The 13,223-nt window shown below is 46.2% G+C and overlaps 1 pseudogene; it reads right to left on the bottom strand.

Moving 5' to 3' along the window:
• Window positions 1–11,687: 11,687 nt before the first annotated feature.
• On the bottom strand, window positions 11,688–12,769 carry LOC142768661 (uncharacterized; annotated as a pseudogene).
• Window positions 12,770–13,223: the final 454 nt, after the last annotated feature.

Here is a 13,223-nt window from a genome sequence, read left to right on the forward strand (position 1 = left end):
AAAGTTCTAAAATCTTATTTTTCTGCTTGCTTTTTTTCACAAACCGTGTTTTATGAAACCTACGACTGAACTTACAATTTTTACGGTTTCCGGCCATGAGAATACTATAGCCCTTCTTAACATTTAAAGCATGCTTTCTCGCTCGATAATTGAAGTATTGCCCAGTCTGTCCTATGTTTATTTTTCCACATGTTAGCGGTATCTCTTACACATTAAATTGGCATTCAGTAAACCTATTCTAGTGACGAATGGTGCAAGATTGACTATTCCTGTTGCTGTAAGTACATGCACATTTGAAAGCTTGCAAGGGGTGGAAAACAACAATATCATATCTGCTGGCTGTTTTCCTAAAATTGGGAGACACCCTATGTACGTATTATCGTGTAACATGCAAAGGTCACTGGTCATTCTGTTTTTCTTTTGGTCCTGTTTTCTTTCACTTTACTTTCTGCAGGAGGCTTTCGCAAACGATTGTGATGATGCTTTTGGGGTATTGGCTGGTGCTATCAGCCCAGGAGTGCTAAGAATGTTCTGCCTTTTGATAGTGGGCATTCAAAACTAGTAAAAAGAGGAATTGACACCACATGTGTGCAGGCCACCCTTCAGAAGTCATGTTAGCACAAGCGTGTGGTCAGGCTTAAAAACCAGAATAAAAGACTAAAAGATGCTGGATATCCCAAAAGAATCATCACACCTATTTGTGAAACCCTCCTGCAGAAAGCAAAGGTAAAGAAGACAGGACCAACAATAAAAAACAGAATGACCAAAACCCTTGCATGTTATACCACATAATATGTCTCACAATTAAAAAAATAGCCAGCAGATATCATAATAACGTGTTGTTTTCCACTCCTTGCAAGCTTTCAAAAGTGTGTGTACTAAACAGCAACAGGAATAGTCGTCACGAGAATAGGTTTACTTAATGCCAATATAAAGTTTGTTGAAGTATTTTTATCAGGAAGACTAATGATCAGTGCATCACTGCGCGTTCACTTATCCTTTCTGAGTGGGAGTATTCTTTTTTCAGTTAAGATTATTTTGTAGTGGTCACACGTGCCATTGCGCATGAGCACTGTTCTTGTACTCCGTGTAAAGGCGCTCGTAAGCACATTCAATAAATTCAGTTGACAGTCGGTGCTCTTTCCTGTCCTTTCTGTCTCTTCCTGAAGTTGTCACGCTGTGACTAGCACACAACCACGATGAACCAACTCGCCAAAATTCAACTCTTGTTACTTAACACGCAGACCGAGTTTCATATAGAAAGAAGGAGCGGTGCTTTTAAAATAAAATTTTTCACATAAAACACCTAGACGGCATTCCAGGAAGTTCAGAAGGCAGCCACATGACCAAACATTTTTCCTCTCCTAATTCTTCCAGAAGTTCACTATTTTCAATGCAGCACGAGTTTTTCGAATACACTTGAGATGGTCATCAAAATGGCTGGGACATTTGGCATTAAATGACCCAGCTGTGTCATTAGACTCAAATATGCATTACCTCTTTTGTTTTTTGTGTGTCCTGACTCAGTTTTGTGTTCGTTTTTAGCTTATACTGTTTCTGATCATTGTATTGATTTTTTAAATATTCACTACTAATGTTATATGTGCGAAAGCCCATATATGTTTGCAAGTACATCATTTCTCATAACCAATTGTTATACATCCAGGAATACAAAGCGTAAACCACTGTGATTGTATACATTTGAAAACACTATCGGTATATATTTTCGTGTGCATCACTTCTTGGGAACGATTGTGTACAAGAAGGCGTATATAGTGAAATCATGGTAATTGTGTATACTTGAAAGATTTTTAAGTATATATTCGCCTGTATTTCATTCCTATTAACCGATTGTGTACATGAAGGAGTATTAAACTGGAAACCACTGGGATTGTAGATACTTGAAAAAATTATAAGGATATATTGGCGTGTATTTCATTTGTAGTCTTTATGTACTTGAAGCAGTATACTACACTGAAACCAGTGTAATTGTATGTTTCGAAAAATTGTCAATAAAGTGAAATTGAAAAAATCTAATAAACATTTGAGGTGTTGCCTGTGTAGTGTACGTATGCGCGAACATGTTACACATCTGGTGACAAAGTTGTGTGGCAGAAGAAAACTTTAGAAGCTTTATTTGCATATTAAATAAATGCAATATGCAAGGGCAGCAAAGCTTAGTTTTCTGTAACACGCATTATCCATATACCGTGAAGTATATATAGATCCGGTAGAAGTTCATACACGATTGTACGTGTTTATATTTTTGCCCACACGCAATGAATGGAGCTCGACTGGTGGCGCACCCATGATAATCAGGACCATTTTCTTCAAGTAGTGTGTAATCAGTGCAGGCTGATATCTATTAGTGCATTGTAAAAGAATTCTGGCACCCCTGCCATGGGCTCTCAACACCCTTGTGCACCCTTCTCGCACCCTTCTCAGAGGGTGCTGAAAAAGTGAAGGACATCGAAGGCACCCTTCCTTAAGGGTGTTTTGTAACACCCTACAGTTTTTTAGATGTACACCCTATTCTAAGGGTGCATGGAAAAGCACCCTTTTTGGAAGGTGCTGAACTAACACCCTTAGGGTGTCGTCCATGGGACAAGCTCATTTACACCCTTCTGGGTGTAAAAAGGTTTACTGTGCACACCTATGCCATTAGCACATAGGGACATTCAATTGGTAGCATTCAATCGTGTAATTGAGATGCATGCTTCTAGGCATGTGTTGCTGCACTGGTGCCTGAAATCAACAGCTGTTCTTCGTTATCTACACAGTGTATGTTGTGCTCACGACCGAACATCTATTTTCGCCTAGCCAACTGCCCGTTCTTGCACTGAATGTCACGGAGAGTAGCTGGCCAGTGTGGCAGGACCTGTCGACAGCCTGCAAACTTGAGCGCGCTGCAGTGCAGTTGCTGATTGCGAGAAAAACGTCGCAGAGGACGGGGACAAGTCAGCCAGGCTTTTAGTGAAAAATCAAGGTGTTCTTGAAAGGGAGAACAAAAATAAAGACCCCTGATGAGTGCCTTACTTCCACGAACCATTAGAGCAAGCTTCGAGCCCTCTTTTGTTGAGTCGCAACACAAAATTCATTTTCAGTGACCTGTGTGGAATGCTACTTCTCAAGTCGACTACCGTAGCAGCCGTCCTTGCTCTCTCGTTCGTGTGGAGCCTTTCGTCTATGCACCGCGTCACCAAATGTCATCATTTGTTTAACCAGCAAGAATTGCTGTGGCAGAATTATGGCGTGCCATGCGGCTCCTCTACGTGGGAATAACTTCCGATGAAAACACAAAAACACAAAAAAGAAAGTAGTAATAATGTTATTGAAATAAAAAAGGCACCGCATGCGATCGTCACTACGGCGAAAGCATCGTCGAGAGCAACGAAAGAAAAACAGCTTCACTTCGACTTCACCAGTGAACATAGCCAGTTCAAGCCACGACGTTTACTTAATGGAAGTACGCGATTTCGGCAATTTGTTCCAAAAGAATGCTCATCTTAAGGTTCTTGCAGAAGTCCTCCATCTTGACGTCCTAAAGAAGAGATTGTTCCACAACTTCGATCAGCGACTTGTTGAAAGCAGCGCGAAACATTTGTGAGCAGGGGAGAGGACTAATGTCGTCTGCTACTCAGTCGGCGCGAGTTGTTCTGTGGAACCAGTTCCTCGCAGCGCGCGCGTCATCGGGATGACCGGGGTGGAGTCGAGAAGTTGACGCGCGCGCTTTGAAGACTTCGCTCCACAGAAGAACTCGCTCCGAGTAGCAGACTAGCAGACGACATCCGCCCTCTCCCCAGCTCACAAATGTCTCACGCTGCTTTCAATGAGTTGTTGATTGCTGAAGTTGCTAAACGACCTATTCGTTGGGACGTAAAAAGTAAACAGTTCCGGAATAAGCAGAAGAAGATGATTCTCTGGGAAGAAGTTGCCGAGATTCTTAAAGAAGCCGATGAATCGGTAAGTGAACAATGTCTTTTTGCTTGTATATGACCTTGTGTGCGTGTGCATAATTGAAGAACCAAGCATGGTGTTATGGGGTGGCACTGAAGTCCACCAATTCATCATTTTGAATGCCCACTGTTACGAGCCGCGTCAGTCGTCACAGCGGACCCAGTAGGTAGCATGGAGCTGGGTGGTGGTCGCCATTTCGCAGGCCACGGGGACGTTCAGAACTCCAGAGAGCTGAGGCAGAACGACGGGCGTAGAGGAAAACTTAACAAGACATTTATTTGCAACATGTTGGACAGTAACGTCCGAACGACGACTCTTCTCGCGACTCTCTCCTGTTTTCTTCTGGCGGGCTGCTCCCGCTGCCACGCCGTGCAGTTCCGAAGATAGAGGCGGAATGTCTCTTCGGGGAACCAACCACTCCTGGAGAGCACAACACAAGGATCCCTTCACACACGTTGCAGACTCACGTGGCACACGCGCGGGGACTCGGAAGCGACCACGCAGGAGAAATTCACGGCAGTCGCTCCTGTAGCACACAACCGGCCTTCTGCACATTCCAGAGGGGCCCGCCCGTAGCCACTGCCCCGCAGGCGAAGCGCACAGCCGAGACAAATACAGCCGGTGCAGGTGACAACCTGCACCCCACAAAAGAATGTCCGAGATGACGGGAAGGTACGCTTGGGGGCAGCTGGCCCAAGGACTTCGTTACTGCTTTGTAACAGATTCTCCGGCGGCCGGCCGAGACCTCGACGTACAAAAGTCATCCACCTTTGTGGGGAGAGGTCGATGAAGACAATGCTGGTGTGCTGAAGCCGTGGACACCTTGATGCAGCTCTGCTGCCTTCCTCTGCCACCCCCGGTGATCTGGAGCCTCTGGTAGCGTCGTCCAAAAGGGGAGAAAGGCTCCCGCTCTGCTGGCCAACATTCCTTCTCGAAAGACAGCAACTGTATCCACCACGCCGGAAACACAACCGCCAAGCGGGCAAGCACCCATACTCTCTTCCTGAGACCCACCAGGCTTTTACTTTATCCAAAGCAACCTGTTCTTCATTACAATAGCAGCAGCAATTCCAAAAGCCCAACCTGAAATAGGCTGCTCAAATTCACAAACACGTGTCATGATAAAGCACAAGTAAAAAAAAAGCAATTGTAAACCTGTCACACAAAAAAATGAAATCTAAATACTCAAGCCAGATTACCTGACGCCATCAAGATCCCTAGAAACAACGATTTAAGCCATCAGCGTTGCCATTCAATTTTCCTCTCTTGTAACGAATTTCGAAAGAGTATTGTTGCAATAGCAAGCTCCAGCGAAGTAGCCGGCCGTTCTTAGGCGACATCGTTTGCATGAGGGGACAGTGGTCTGTCTCGATAATAAACACTGATCCCGCGAGATAGCATGCGAGCTTCTGAACCACTCATACAACACAGGCGCATTCTTTTTCTGAAGCGCTTCACGCTTCCTCCCTTACAGTTAGTTTGCGGCTTGCATATAGCACGGGATGTTTCTCTCCTGCGTCGTTTCTCTGACACAATACGACGCCCATGCCACGGTCGCTTGCATCGCACTGAACCACGAAGGGTCTAGCGTAGTCGGGGGCTTGAAGTACAGGTTGGCTCATGAGCGCACTTTTCAACGCTAAGAATGCCCCCGCCTTCTTTTCAACCCACTCCAGAATCCGAGGTTCGGTTTTTCTAAGAGCATCAGTAAGCGAGCTGGCAAGCTCTGAATAACGAGGAATGTAATGCTGGTAGTACACTGCCAATCCTAGAAACGACCGCACATCTGTCTTTGTCCGGGGCTGCGAAAATTTATTAACTGCCGCCACTTTGACATCGGAAGGTCTGCGGTGGCCTTGCCCCACTATGTGGCCCAGGTAAGTAACCTATGCTCGGCCAAGTTGGACTGCCAAGCTATCACGGTCAGACCTGCTTCGCGGAAACGTTGAAGCACTGCTCGCAACTGGGTGAGATGTTCGGACCATGACCCTGAAAATACTGCTACATCATCCAGATAAGGCAGGGCAAACCCCTCTAAACCCCGCAATACCTTGTCCATGAGAGCCGAGAAACAGTAGGGGGCATTCTTTAAGCCGAAGCTCGACACCTTAGGGCGGTATGTTCTTAGGAGCGAAATAAACGCCGCATATCTGCTGGCCCTTTCGGTCAGGGGCACCTGCCAATAACCCCGAACGAGGTTGAAGGTAGAGATGTACTTAGCACTGCTTGCTGCCTCAATTCTTTCCTTTATACTTGATATGGGGTAGGTCTGATACTTCGTCATGAGATTTAACCTCCAGTAATCAACGCGTGGCCGCGAATCTTTTCCAGGAAGCTCCACTAATATAAGCGGAGAGGTATAATCGCTTTCACAAGCTTCAATCACATCGAGCTCGAGCATTTTTTCAATCTCGGCCTCAATAATGGCACGCTAACGCGGCGACACTTGATACGCCTTTGATCGCACGGGCTGACTGGCCGTAAGCTCCCTGTCATGCACTACCGAATTTGTTCGGCCCGGTTTCCACGAGAACAGTTCCTCATATTCTATCAGGAGGCTTTCTAGGTCACGTTTCTCGTTAGCTGTGAGCTCAGCTACCTCAACCATGGCCTTGAGCGTTTGACCAGCGTTATCCTTCTTTCCTTCCGCTCCCGAAAAGGGGAAATCTAGTGGTGGCTCTTCGGGCACGTTTACCGCCATTTTTACGACAACCTCTCTCTCTCGATACGGTTTGAGCAGATTGCTGTGGTAGATCTGCTGCGTCTTACGTCTACCTGGCACACTTACCAGATAGTTTGTGCCGGACAGCCTTTGAACAACTTCCGCCGGACCTTCCCCATTGGACATCTAGCTTATTCTTTGGTGAAGGTTTCAGCCGCATTACTTGATCTCTAGCTTCAAACCGGCGTGTTCTTGCCGACCTGTCGTAGTAGCGTTTGGCCCGAGCCTGTGTCTTGCTCATCTCATCCCCTGCCAGCTCCTGTGTTTTATGCCTCTCTAGCAGAGTTAGCACATATTCAACCACCGTAGGGTCCTCCGCTCGACCTTTCCATGACTCCCGAAAAATATGGAGTGGGGATCGCAGAGAGCGACCATAGACCAATTCTGCCGGGGTGGATTCAGTGGCTTCATGAGGTGCAGTCCTGAGCGCAAATGTGGTTGCTGGCAAGCACACTTCCCAGTCGACTTTGCGCTCGAAGCAGAGCGCTAGAAGGACGCGTTTCATTACCGAGTGTAACTTTTCTACTGTGTTTGACTGGGGGTCATACACCGTGCTGTGGATTAATCACATTCAACATTTCTCTAAGAAAGTTGTAGTCAGTGCACTCGTAAAAACGGTCCCTTGATTGGAGTGTATTTCAGCGGGAAAACCCACGCGTGCGAGAATAGAGAACAGCGCGTTTTCTACTTCTACCGAGCTCAGTTCCTTTAAAGGCACTGCCTCAGGAAACTTGGTCGCGGGAGAAATTACTGTTAGGAGATGACGGTAACCAGATGTTGTTGTTGGAAGAGGCCCCACTGTGTCGATCACTAGTCGACGAAAAGGCTCAGTGATCACCGGCACGAGCTTCATTGGGGCACGAACCTTATCCCCGGGTTTTTCTACACGCTGACAGGTGTCGCAGGTTCTGACGAAATTCTCTATTTCCCGGAAACAACCCGGCCAATAGCATTCCTGCAGCAGGCAATCCTTCGTTTGTTTTGACCCCCAAGTTACCCGACCATGAGCTACCGTGAACTAAGTGTAAAAGATTACGGCGGTAACGTTCCGGTACCACTAACTGATCAAACTGCACCCGTCTGCGATCTAGATACCTACAATAAAGTATCCCGGCCCTCTTCTGATACATCACGTTTTTCTTTGAAATGCCCTCATTACTCTGACTCCTTATATTTTAAAGAGTGGGGTCTGCTCTTTGCTGCGCTATGACGGACGATCGATCCACTCCCAGGAAAGTCTGAAGGCTACTAGATGCAGGAGTAATCATACGCTTGATGGTTCCGCTGCTTGTTTAATCCAAGCGCACCCTCCTGTGAAATGTTCAGCTTCAACATACGAGGGATGGACCACGTCCATTGTCGCTGCCGAATCCCGCAGCACGCGACACTCTTTTTCATTTACTATCAGCTCTCTGATATATGGCTCCAGCAGTCGCATGTTTTCACCCTCGTTGTCGACTGAGAGGCAAACAACTTTTCGACTGTAGCAGACGGCCGCAATGCGACCTGGCTTGTGGCATTTATAGCACACAAGTGGTCGCCTCTTTTCGAACGCACTGTTTTGGTGCTTTTCCTCAACCGTGGTCTCATTACTTACCTCCCGTTGCTTTTCATGATCAGTGTTGCGCTCTCAATTCTCTTGGACTGAATGTGCCCTCCACCCAGTTGCCTTTTTGATCTGGCCCTCCCGCTGGGGAATTTCTCTTCTATCAAGCGCGCTGCGCGAAACAAAATCCTCCGCTAGCTCCGCGGCCCTGGACACAGTGGTTACCTCCTCCCTGTCTTGCACCCAGAGCCTAACGCCTTAGGGCAAACGACGGTAAAATTGCTCGAGTCCCAAACACTCCACGATTTTCTCTTTATGCTCGAACGCCTTAGCCTCTTTGAGCCACTCCCTCATGTTAGACATTAACTTGTATGCGAAATCAGCATACGACTCGTCTTTCTGCATTACGGCGTTCCGGAATTTCTGCCTGAATGCTTCTGCAGACAATTTATATTTCTTTAGCAGGCTCGACTTAACTTGGTCGTAATCATCTGCTTCCTCTCTTGTCAAGCGGGCAATTACTCGGCAGCCTCACAGGGCAGTAGGGTAAGCAAGCACTGCGGCCACATCGTTTCGGTAACACGCGCCTTCTCGCATGGGCGCTCGAAATTTACCAAGAACAGACCCATGTCCTCTCCGGAGCGGTAAGGTCTCATTAGGTCTTTCATCCTGAACGACTTCCGTTCTACTCCGCTAGACGCTTCGCTACCTTCACTACTACCTCGAGCCTTGAACAGCTCGATTTCAAGGCGCTTCATCTCAAGACCCCTTTCTGCTGCTTCGCGTATGAGCCTCTCATTTCTCTCTTCAGCTTTGTGCCTTTCATGTTCATCTATCAGCTCTAGACACTCTGAGAGATCATCGTCGTCTGCGTTAACGTTCTCAATAGTCTCCATAATCTCTGGCTTTCTCATTTGTTCACGAACATCCAAATCCAAACTTTTACCTAACTCTAGCAAAAGTGGTTTTTTCAGTGCGTTCAGATTCATGGTTGCTACAAGTGCTGCTAACTTCACTACTACTAGGACGCTATGTTCCCGTGCACAGGTCAACGTAGAGTAGTTATCCAAACTTACCACCTTTCCTACAAAACTCTAGATAAAGCCTGGCAAAATCTTAGTGATGAAAAGTCAAGCACTCACCACACCCTGCAGCCATGATCTCGGCGGAGACGATCCCGATGCTGGCCCGAGCTTGTTGCGACTTGGCGTGAGCAGAATCCCACCGCTGCTACCAGTTGTTACGAGCCGCGTCGGTGGCCACAGCGGACCCAGTAGGTAGCATGGAGCTGGGTGGTGGTCGTCATTTCGCAGGCCACGGGTACGTTCAGAACTCCAGAGAGCTGAGGCAGAGGGACGGGCGTAGAGGAAAACTTAACAAGACGTTTATTTTAAACACGTTGGACAGTGAAGTCTGAACGGCGACTCTTCTCGCGACTCTCTCCCATTTTCTTCTGGTGGGCTGCTCCCGCTGGCTCGCCATACAGTTTCAAAGATAGGGGCGGAATGTCTCTTCGGAGAACCAATCACTCATGGAGAGCAAAACACAAGTATTCCTTCTCACACGTGGCAGACGCACGTGGCACACGCGCGGGGACTCGGAAGCGACCACGCAGGAGAAATTCACGGCAGTCGCTTCTGTAGCACACAACCGGCGTTTCGCACATTCCAGAGGGGCTTCCCGTAGCCACTGCCCCGCAGGCGAAGCGCACAGCCGAGACAAATACAGCCGGTGCAGGCGACAACCCGCACCCCACCAAAGAATGTCCGAGATGACGGAAAGGCACGCTTGGGGGCAGCTGGCCCAAGGACTTTGTTACTGCTTTGTAAGACCACACACGTTCCCATTACGTTTTATAAAATTAAGGAACGAGATGCGTCACATGTCACATAGACGTTTACTGCTCTTGGGATTATTTCTCTACCGTTCGTGAACATTTTCTTTTCGTACACGTTGTTCACGTAAAGACTTCTTTTTTTAACCTATAGTTTCAAAATAGATGTGCCACGCATATATTATTCTAAAAGATTTGCACTACTGTGAAATTTTTCTTATTCAGTGACAGCAGACGAACTTCAAGCACGTTGGAAGAACCTCAAGGACACATTCAGGAAAAAAATAAACGAGTAGAAAAAAATCAAAAAGAGCGGTGCTGCAGCTCCAACGAAGACAACATATTGGCCGCACACCGAACAGATGACGTACTGACTTTCCTCAGAGACGTATTGGAACCTAGGCGGTACGTGACGTTATCGTAAATATCGGTTGGCAATATTAAGCGTGAGTTTTAAATAGCCAATTTAACGTAGTACTCGTATGCTTGCTGTCGTCTTTGTAATGTATAGTCATTTATTTACTGAATCATACATTGCTTTCAGGAGCATCAGTAACATGGATGCCTGCGAGGAAATAGCGGTTCCAACATCTATGCCTGTGGGGCCACTCGACCTCCCATCGCAAGCTTTCCGGAACGGCTCAGATGTTGATAACTGCCCCGCCACAAGAAATCCGTTTGAACTTATTTTCCAAGGGCCTAGCGTACCATAACGGGTTACAACACCACCAAATCCGCCACCCCAACATCCGCCTCCCTGCAATCCACCGCCTTCCAATCTACCACTTTCCAATCCATCACAGGCTGCCAGCTGCCCAAGAGAAAGTGAGGAAGTTTCATCGACGCCACAACAAAGGTCAAAGCAGCAGTGAAATAGAGAATTGGAAACTGCCGACAAGGAACTGAACGCAGTGTGCAACGTCATTGCGGCTCACAAGCCGATGGACGCTAACGGGTTATTTCTTTTGTCTTTGAAACCATACCTGCAAAGTACGCCACAAGAAATGCTCACAGATTTGAAGATGGATCTACTCCATATTTGCTCCACCTATAGCGAGGGGCGCCGTCCTCTTTCACTGCGTTCATACGATTGTTGAGTGCAGATTGAAAATAAAATAGAACTAGGCAGTGAACTTCATTCGTCAGTTTCTTTATTTGTTGAATGGCCAATTCAAGCACATTAGTTTTCAAACTGAACTTTCTGTATAGGCAAATATGGCACTGTGCATGAAATTATAGATAATGTACTTTCCATTAACACTTTATGTTTCCTTAGTGACAATACAGAGGTGTCGATGCATAAACACTCGATTTCTGAAGCCATGTCAGTAGCCCCAGAAATATAGAAATAAAATAAAAACATAATATATAAAATAATACTGGGTAGGAGTGTGGTGTATTATACAAAATGATAACTAAGTTGAAACGACACTCGAACTTCAATGAAAAGAGAACACGGTATGTTACAAATTATGAGCTGATACACGCCCCTCCTCCTGAAAAAAGAAAAAAATTGAAAATAGAATATAGGCTATCTCATTATTTTTATATTTGATTTCCTTTGACTTTCTCGCTAAAAAGTCATCGCTCACCTTGGCATGCACCCTACGATACATTTTGTAAAAACTTTAAGGGCGTAGTCCAGCGAACGCCCGCTGCCAAGGCACAGCCCCCTCTGGGCTCACAAAATAAGATCTAAAAAATGTCTTGTTTCAGCCGCTGATTTGCGGTGATTGTGGCCCACAGGAGGCTGTATTTGAACCACAGCTCTTTCTGCGTCTGCTGTTGTGCGCCACTGCCCATCCGTGGTATTTCCATACGGATCTTCTCTATCCGCATAATTGACGGGCATGTAGAAGACGTCTTCTGATAGGAAGTTGTGGAGAACACACGACGCCACGACAACATAGTCAGCGTTTTCAGGTAGCAGGTTTATGATTCTCCTGAATATTCGGAACCTTAATGTCATGACACCGAAAGCATTTTGCACGCACCTCCTGCGCGCAAAAAATCATGACGCAAGCATAGGTGAGTATTTGACATAAGAGGAAGTGTAGGTTTGAATAGCACAAGAACATTATGTATAAGTACATATAAGGCACTTAATGTCAACAGTTATTTCATTTAATGAAAATTTCATGCCATCCAAATCGCCTTGCGCGGCTCGGGCGATAATAGAATATTCGTTTTTCATCTTCAAGTCAAGTCCCTGGATAGGGCCGTAGAAAGTCTGGGCGAAGCTGGAAAGCTTCATCACCAACAAACACATGTGGAGCAATGGTGGTGTCACCAGGTAGTCGCCGTGGTGGTGGAAGACACAGCAGGCTATTCTCCAAAGCTCGGCCGAATTTAGTGTTGCTGAATTTTACCCCATCGCTCTGCCACCCATAAGAACCCACATCAACGGTAACATTGCTGTCGACCACTGCCATCAAGACAATGGAGTAGGTCCCCTACGATAAAAGAGTAGTTTGGTCATCAGAGAAGAACTAATAACCTATTGATCGAACAAAGTACACTAAAGATGCGGCACTAAATAAATGTTTAGGCTGTTCCACCTTCAGCTTGTGTTACGAATTTGATAACAGGATATGCTCGAAATATAAAGCATTTTACGCAATGTCACCATTAGCTTGTAGTTGTAGTACAGCCTTTCAGAGTGTGGTGGCATTTGAATTTGGATATGTTTCCCGTCCACCGCTCCAACATAAAGGGGAAATTCCCACTTGTCGCAAAAATCATTTGCGATCCCTTGCCACCAGGGAGCCATCGGAATCTGAAATGAGCAACGTTGTCATCACTAATAAGCTGAAATATTGTCGTCTATAAGCGAATGTCTCACCACAGAGAAAAATGAATAAAAAATAGGTATGATTGTACTTGGTAAGATATAAGTTTATCGTTTAACGTTTGCAGGGCTTCTGAAGTTAGCCCGTCATGAGGTCAGAGCAGTACTGAAAAATTTGAGTGATGTCCACCTATGCCTTTGTCACCAAGTACATTCAAGAGAACAAGCATGTACGCATAATTGCGAAAAAAAAACAAGAGCACAAAAGCACGAACGGCCAATTTTACATAAACAGCGCCAGCAAAGGCCAAGGAACACATTCCTTTTAAAATACGTACAGCATGCCTTAAGACAACTAGGTTGCAGTGCACCCCAC

The sequence above is a fragment of the Rhipicephalus microplus genome, chromosome 8, assembly GCF_043290135.1.
Source record: "Rhipicephalus microplus isolate Deutch F79 chromosome 8, USDA_Rmic, whole genome shotgun sequence".
NCBI lineage: Eukaryota > Metazoa > Arthropoda > Arachnida > Ixodida > Ixodidae > Rhipicephalus > Rhipicephalus microplus.